This window comes from Vidua macroura, chromosome Z, assembly GCF_024509145.1.
Source record: "Vidua macroura isolate BioBank_ID:100142 chromosome Z, ASM2450914v1, whole genome shotgun sequence".
Classification (NCBI taxonomy): domain Eukaryota; kingdom Metazoa; phylum Chordata; class Aves; order Passeriformes; family Viduidae; genus Vidua; species Vidua macroura.
In genome coordinates this window covers 42,202,323-42,210,709 of record NC_071611.1, presented here as the reverse complement: position 1 = coordinate 42,210,709, position 8,387 = coordinate 42,202,323, and the positions used below count along the sequence as shown (strand labels likewise).

The 8,387-nt window shown below is 41.4% G+C and overlaps 1 long non-coding RNA gene across 1 annotated transcript; it reads left to right on the top strand.

Annotated features, from left to right (window-relative positions):
* The first annotated feature begins 502 nt into the window (after positions 1 to 502).
* LOC128822094 (uncharacterized) lies at positions 503 to 7,913 on the top strand. The gene is made up of 3 exons (XR_008441353.1): positions 503 to 620; positions 1,628 to 1,722; positions 7,667 to 7,913. It is a non-coding gene; the product is annotated as an uncharacterized LOC128822094 (long non-coding RNA).
* The last annotated feature ends 474 nt before the right edge of the window (positions 7,914 to 8,387 follow it).

Here is an 8,387-nt window from a genome sequence, read left to right as displayed (position 1 = left end):
ACCAAATCACTCTCTCTAAATTTGCTATAGCCCTAGTGATAAATGCAGCTGCTGGAGTGGGTCCTTTCTGGTGTTAATCAAATGCTTTAATGAAGTCAGCATGCTGTTCACACACATTAAAATGCTCAGTCCCAGCCTGAAGAGGTGTGGTACCTCTCTGGCACCAGAGGTAAATAAAGTACTTAAGACCTCTGTTGAGAAGAGATGAATATCTGTTTGTTGCTGCTGTTCCTCCTTCCGGCACTGCTCCCTCTCTGCCCCCCACTTTTTTTTTTTCTTTTTTTTTTTTTTTTTTTTTTTTTCTTTTTTTTTTTTTTTTTTAAGAAATGAATGGTATTTAGTGCCTCCTCTCCCAGGATTACATAGGAAAGTGTCACGAGTGTGCTCCAGCTGCTGTTCTCTCTTATTCCTCTTGTGTGCAACAAAGCTGGAGCACTGACTCCAGTTTCCCTAGCAACCATTGTCTTCCCAGTGTCCAGAGCAGGGGAGCCATGAGGGAAGCACAGTGACCCAGCAAGCAGGTGGCACCTTGCACACCCAGGATCCTGAGTCCTGCACCCACAACAGCCTTGCAGGTTTGCAGGCAGGAGAGAGGCCTTCCCTGGAGAAACGTAGAGCAAGTGGGGCCATGCTTGCATTCAGAAGGCTTTTAAGATCACTGGTGTGGTCAATGGCTTGCATGTGTGAATGAAGAAGGCAGCAAAAAGGGAAGTGAAGGATCAGGAGCACAAGTCCTGTGAGGAGTGGCTGAGTGTGCTCAGCCTGGAGAAAAGGAGGCTTCAGGGGAAGCTTATTAGCTTATTACCCTCTACACCTATTTGGAAGGAGGCTGTTGCCAGGTGGGGATCAGTTCCTTCTCCCAGGTAACCAGTGACAGAACAAGAGGGAGTGACCTATTTTCTCAGAACTTTACTGAAAGTTCTGCCAGACAAGGTTTAGGCTAGATATTAGGAAAAATGTCTCCATCTAAAGAAGTGTCAAGCACTGGAACAGGCTGCTCAGGGCAGTGGTGGAGCCACCATCCCTGTAGGTTTTAAAAAGATGAGTAAATGTGGTACTTGTGGGCATGGTTTAGTGGTGGAGCTGGCAGTACTGGATTAACTGTTTCAGCTGATGGTCTTAGAAGTCTTTTCCAGCCTAAATAATTCTGCGATTTTATGAATGATGGATAGACCAGTAAGTGTGCTATTCAGGAAGTCTATAAACCATGAGTAACATAAGGGACAAGTCAAACTCCAGCTTGAGACACTCAAGTCTCTGATGTATACTCAGGAATTGGGTACCTGGGCTCCTTTGGGAGTCCAGAGAGCTATTTCTCTGACCCTGACTTAGACACTGACCTTTGGTCAGCTGAATCCCTCTCTATTTGGTTGTTTAGACATTTTTGTCTGCAGTGTGGGTGTCTGCATGTGAGCTGGGTGCATGGACATCATGGTGAGATTGAAATCCCACCCCACTCCCAGTTACATTGGCAATATTGGAAGGTTTAGACTCACTTGGGACTTGTGGGATCCCTTTGAACTTCCTTCTAACCCAAAAAGAAGCACTGCACTTCATTTGTAAGCCTATTTTTAGAAGGCCAGGATATTTTGAAATATCTCAGGTGACATTATTTGTCTATAGGTAGGCAACTGAATGGAGTGATAATTCACAGAGAAAAAAAATTGCCATGGTATGGCTGCATGCAGGCACCTGGATTCAGGTTACTGACATCTACATGAGGTATTTTTTCCTCCCTGACTGTGAATGTCCATGGGAAGAGCTGGGAGGGCTGCTCAAGGATGTTAAACTTTGTACATTCAGGCTTGCTATTATCAACAAAAACTGCATTTTGTGGACTCTGAGTGTAGATCACTGCGGGTGGTATGCAGACAAAGAACTCCCCAAGACCTAAACAAGACCCACCAATAAATTTCATATGGGCTACAAAACAACAGCTGTAAACATCACTATCAAGTAGACCTCAAAAAAAGGCTCAAGGGAATCGGTGAGTTTGTAAGCACTTCCCATGCCCCTGAGCATCCTGAATTTACTTATTTGGAATCCACTTGGAAAAGGAAAATACAGTCCTCACTTGGGGAGCTGAGCCACATGGTAAAGTGTGTCTTGTGCCACACCACAATTGAATATGACCCAGTTGAACATGGTTTAAAGGACACTGACTGTTCTGCTCTTTGTCATATCTGATTTATTTTTAAAAAAGCTTATAATCCATCCTTTAATCTGTTTTTTCTCTCTTCACACCGGTCCTTCCTCCTTTCTTTCTTCTTTTTTCCTTTTTCCTTGCTTCCCTACATGGATGGAAACCTCATTCACTTTTGCTGGAACACACAGACAGCTGAAAAATTGACACTGGAAAAGGACTGGAGGGCTGAGTGGATTCCCATCATAGGAGTCCAGGAATCTTCTCCTGGACAAACATAGTGTTTGCACTAAACAAGTGCACTAAACAAGTGCACAGTGTTTAATTTTATATTCATTCTGAGTTAATGTCAATAAGTTACAGTTGGTTGAAATACCTTTTCTGAGGCAGTATCCTGTGATGGAGGGGATCAGAAGACAGAATATTATACATTTCTCTTTCGTGTTTTCTCGATCATGTCTAGAAATAAAAAAATGGGATGTATATCCAAGCTTGAATTTGACTTGAGGTTCTTAAAACAGTCCCTGCAATGTCTTTCTTACAGTGTTGAACAGCTCCTGAAAATCTTTACCAATGCTATGTTATCCTGGCTAAGGAGTATACGTGCTGCTGCAACACACCTCTTGATCTTGCTATCAGTTATCTAAGGAGGTTGAGGGCAAGACTCAGGCCACCTGCTTCAGTAGGTGATAAGGAAAGTAAACAGAATTCATGTCCTCCTACTGTAGACAGAAATTTAGAAAACTTGCACTCTTGCTTGGAGAGAAAGCTTGTGCCAAAAGAGTCACTCACTGGATTCTTCTGTGTCTGGCCCTAAGCTCGCAAGAAAGGGACATTTCATCTCTTCCACCCTGGGGTGATTTTTGTGCAGCATTCCAGGTGCATTTTCACAGACCTTTCTCAAAGTTAAAACACCTTCCCTGCTCCTATTCTTGCTTCTACTCATTATATCTTGTATCTTGTTTGTCCATCCAAGTATCACACAATAAATCTGACATCAAAAGAGGAAATTGCTTTCCCTTTACAAACTCCTAATATTTTTCCCAATTCTCTGCTTTCTAGTGACAGCACCAAGACCACAACTTCCCTTCTTCCTGTGGGAGGACACTCCCTTCAGCTCTGAATATTTTTCCTGTCCTTGTAAGCACTGACCATATTTGTCTCAGCCAATAGCTTCGTTACCAGCAATTCTGCTTTTCCTCCCAGATTATGGATGACAAGACACAGTCATGCTAGGATTCCTACCAACTCCTACAGACCTTGCCTCCTCAGAAACACCTCCACCTGCCCTTGATGCCTCATAAACAAGTACTTTTTAGCAGATCACTTAGCAGTTCCTAATCTATTTAGAGAGCACTTCATGGACATTGCATCACACTAAATTTTTAATCAAACTGTCATGAGCTGCAAAGTCAAAGCTTTATTAAAGTCTAAATATATTATATTCACATAGTCACCTTTATCATCCCAACTTTTTATCTCATCAAAGAGTGTTTGACAAGTCTCATTTTCTATTAGTCTATGTTAACTGGCCCTAATTATGTTCCCATGCATTAATTCTGTTTTGATTTACTCCTATATTCATTTTTCCATTATTATCATGAGATTATGTCAGACTTGCCACTCAGAGCTGCTGGGGTCAGAACACTTTCTCTTTTCTAATACTGGCACATAATGAGAGCTCCCCAACTCCTCTGGAATTTCCCTAGTGCTACAGGAGTTATCCAAGACTGATGTCAAGGGGTCAGAAATTTCTTCAGCCAGTTCTAGGAAAAGTCTTGGCTGTAAGTTTGCAGATCCTGTTAGTATAAAATGTGTTTATCCCTAGAAGAAGTTGCTTAACTTCCTTCTCGGTTGCTAGTAGAGTGGAAAATATTTCGACATCCTTGTGTGATATAAACACATCCTTTCTTTCTTTCCAAACTCAGAGCAAACATATTTATTGAATATTTCTGCTGTCTCTAAATCATTATTCACCTTTTTTTTTCTGTCTCCACATGGTTGGACCATGTCATTGCTGACATTTATGGTTTTCCTAATTAGCCTAGAAAAGTCTTTCCTGTTCAATAATTTGGATCTTTCCTTGCCACCTTTATCTTCTCCTTTCCTTTTTCTGTACTTCCTATCTTAAAATTTATACTGATTAGCATTTCTGCTTCATGTCCTTGCTTTACTTTGCTATTCTAGGGCTAATTGCTACCTTCATGTCAATGCTGAACTAAAAATGTCTGTTTGGCCAAAAATTGTTTGGATCTGTTTCTTGTGAAACCATAGGGTTTAGGCCTTTGTAAACTCCCTTTAAAACTTTCCATCTCCATCGTCTCCATCTACATATACACATACATATACATACACACATACATACATTTATTCATACTATACAAATATGCGTGTGTGTATGTGTACACATTTTTCCTGTGCTCAGGGAAGTTCATGCTTTCCCTCAGCTTTGGGAAGTTGTTTTCTGAAGTAACAGCACATGTCTTTTAGAGGCGGTCTTGTTTTTATTAGGTGTCATGAACAAGATTCCAGGGAGCAGAACCACTTAGATGCACCCAGGTAGGCCCTTGGATGTACCTTCCAAGAGCTTTTGCACTTTGCAGAGATGGATGTAGCTGGATCAGGCTGGTCAGGAGCGGGAAAGTTGTCCATCCAAGGCAATCAAACCTACAAATAGTCATGTTTTTTTCTTACCACACCTTCCTCAAAATCACTCCCATGTCTGCAGTAAGGCTCAAGTCTAAAGAGCTCTATCAGGGTCACAGGTATCCTATAACAGTCTCAGGACAGTTGTGCTTGATATGTAACATTTGATGTTGACTGAATGCAACCATTTCATGAGACTTGTTTGGAACCCAGGTTTGTGTGACCAGGAACTCCACTAGATGAAAAATCATTACAAGGAAAGGAGACACTAGGCAGCTGGAGGGGAAGGAGCTCTTTTACATTAGTAACATGTGGAAGACAAGATAGATTTTGTTACTCTGAGTAACAAAGGTTGTACCTGCTTGAAGGTTGCCTGACTCAATTTGTTGAATGATTCAGAATGACCTTAGGTGTTGATAATTCTGTCTCCTAAGAGATTTCCTAGGAATTCAAGCTTTTTACAGCTAATATGACTTTACCCAAGCTGTGTGTGTCTAAGGACTATTCAATAATGACAGTCAGTTTGGTTTGTTTGCAATCTCACTGTGTTCAGCATGTAAGGATGTCAGAATATGCTTTATCAGGGTTCAAGCTGAAAGAGTGTGAGAAATCTTTGGCAAAGTGAGATTAAATTGTAGGTGAAATAACCATCGTAAAGCAAGTTGTGGCTGACAGACACAGTTTTAGAATAATTACAGACAAAGTTCAGCACATTGAAGGAATAAAACCCAGTCAGCTCAGTCCTAGTCATTGAGTCTGAAATGGATGGTTTGAATAATGGTTAATTTATTCAAACTGGCTTTCCATCTCAATGTGATAGAAAGGTATGATATGCCTATCCCTATTTGACATTTTAAATAGTTCTCACAATAATGCATCAAATTGAGTTCCATCACTGGTTATAATGCAGAGCATTGACCTGTGACATTTGAAATTAAATGACAGGAGCACAAACGCACTCATTCCCGAGTGATCAAGCTTTTCACACAGCTGGAACGTTTTTGTTTCAGCAGTCATTTTGTTCCAGCCATCGCACTCAACTTGTGTCAATCACAATTCAAAGCAAAGGGAGCAATTCCTCTCAGAACATATAATTATGCTACTGATCTCTTTACCTCTGGATGCTGTGGACAGTAAGAGAATACTTGTGTTTAAAAGATGACTAGGCAAATTCGTGGAGGAGTGAGCTACTACTGGCTGTTAAGCAAAACATGCTCACCTAGTTCAGGATGTCTGTGTGATAGAAAATGCTGGAGCCTGGCAGAGTACTCAGGGGAAAATATCACTATATCCTTGCCATGGTTTTGTACTTTCAAGGTAGACATCTACTGCTGGCCATTTCCAGAAATAGGACAGTGTTATAATGGATTTTTTGTCTGTCTGGGTGCACCCATCCTTTTATTTTTAATCAAATCCAGTGGAAATGCCTGGCCATGATTAAAATGGGCATGGGAGTGGGCTGTGGGTACCTAAAAGTTTGGCATGGCAGCTCTTCAACTGAGAGTGTGTCACAGGAGCTGATGTATAGGTGGGTGCAGTACCACATGAGCAACAAAACAAACGTCCTCCTTGGGCTGGGATTTCATAGCTGAGCTTGCACTCTTCTTGCAGACACAATCTTAATGGTGAATGAACTTCAGGGTAGACTGCATTTGATGGAAGATAGCAGTCATTATTCAAGCTGACATTGACAAAATGACAGAGTGGTAAAGTAATGGCACATTCTTTGATATTGCTCTCAGGGTCAGGGTGCTCACTGCTGTAGGATGGCTTATCGACCTGGCTTGACATTTTTAGAAACCAGACAAGATATCAGAAGGAAATTGCAACAAGAATCAAAGGATTTTGCATTGATTAGTGGCCCTCACAAAGCGTGGACATACAGGTTTCTTAGGGTCTCTGAATAAATGATCTGAAACTTGTGTACCTCCCACATGATGATTCCATGGATAGGAGGTGCTTTGACAGCCAGCAGCTTTCTTATTACTGCTCTCATGATTTTATTCCTGTGAGCTTCCAAGAATGCTACATACAGGGATGGATTTCATTTTGGGGCCCATAGTGACACAAAAGGGCAGCTCTGATTTCATAGCTACACGCATTCCTTTGGAGAATGAAGGTTTATGCAAAGTCTTGGTGCACAAGGAGGATGCCAAGCCAAATGTATTTTTAGCTGCTCAGCCAGCTGGGTTTCTTGTGTCTATGAATTCACTGCTTTTACCCACAACGGTGAACAGAAACACCAGTCTTGTAAAAGTTCTCAGCAAAATATCTGTAAAAATTGGTGAACCCAAAGGCGCTGTGAAGCTCCCAAACTTTCTTTGGAGCCCATCCAGCAATGCAATAAACACTTTAGTTCTACAATTATTCCCTCTGAGGAGATGGAGGAGATGGTGTATCCAAGGAATTGTACTTTAGTGAACTTTCAATGTTTGTTGAGAACAGTCTGTTTTCCCAAGCATCAGCTACAGAGGACCAGCACTGTCCATGGAGCCAGCCAGGAATTAGCTTGAGGCATCCATGTAGACAATATGAATACAAGGCCCAACGGGAACAGGCTGAGCAGCTTTGCTAAATACTGAAAGCAAAATGTGTGCTGCAGACTCTAAAACCTTCTAGTCAACAACTTCATAAATATACACCAAGCTGCAAACTCTATTTAAGCCCAACTCCATAAACATCCTGGCACTCTGTGTCCTTTTCAACAGTTCATTGATTAAAAACAAATGACATTTGGTTTTGATCATTATTTATTTTTCACAGTTTGATGCAGTCAACAACAAGGCATAAAGACCCATCCTTTTTTAACAAACATAATAGAGGCATAGAGGGAAATATATGACTGAATGAAATTCTTTCTTGGGCTTTTTTTTTTAGGTATTCCTATGGGGCTTGAAATCTAGTCTGGATAAGCGGTAAAATATTTCAACTAAGGTGCTGGCATCAAAATTCAGATTGTTTGGATATCAAAAGTCTGAGGCTGAATTATAACACCAGAGAGATATCATCCAGGTATTTTTCAGAGGTCTCAGGGAGAGATTCACCTAGACTTTCTAGACACAGATGTGGTCAGTGTGACCACATTACTTCCAGGACATCAACAATATCTACATAAAAATTACCACTCTGGACAAAATGTGTTCCTACTGATGGGATTTTTCTAAAATGCAGTGGTGATGCACTGCAAGCAATAGCAGGGTAATGTGTCAGGTTAATTGATTCAAACTGTGTGTTCACAAGGTCAGCTGGGATCAGGACTCAGGGAGCTCACTCTGACACAACCAGCAACAACGTCAGGAGGAGTCCCAGCTTTGCTGGACCAGAAAATGAAGCTTCAGGGTAGCCATGAGGTTCCCAGATGTGACAAAGTCACTCAAAAGAAACAGTGAAGCAGAGCAAGCAGAGCTGACTTTCCATATGCATGGGTAAAGCTGAAACAGCAGCAGAGCTATCGACTTTCATGTCTCACCAAGGCTGGGTGTTGCGCACATTTCCTTGGCTGGGCAACCTTTAAGAAAATGGATTTTTCAAGTGTGATATAAACAAAGAAAATTGTCCTGGATAGTCCACGTGGTGCCTTTCTTGGTGCCTTCCCTGC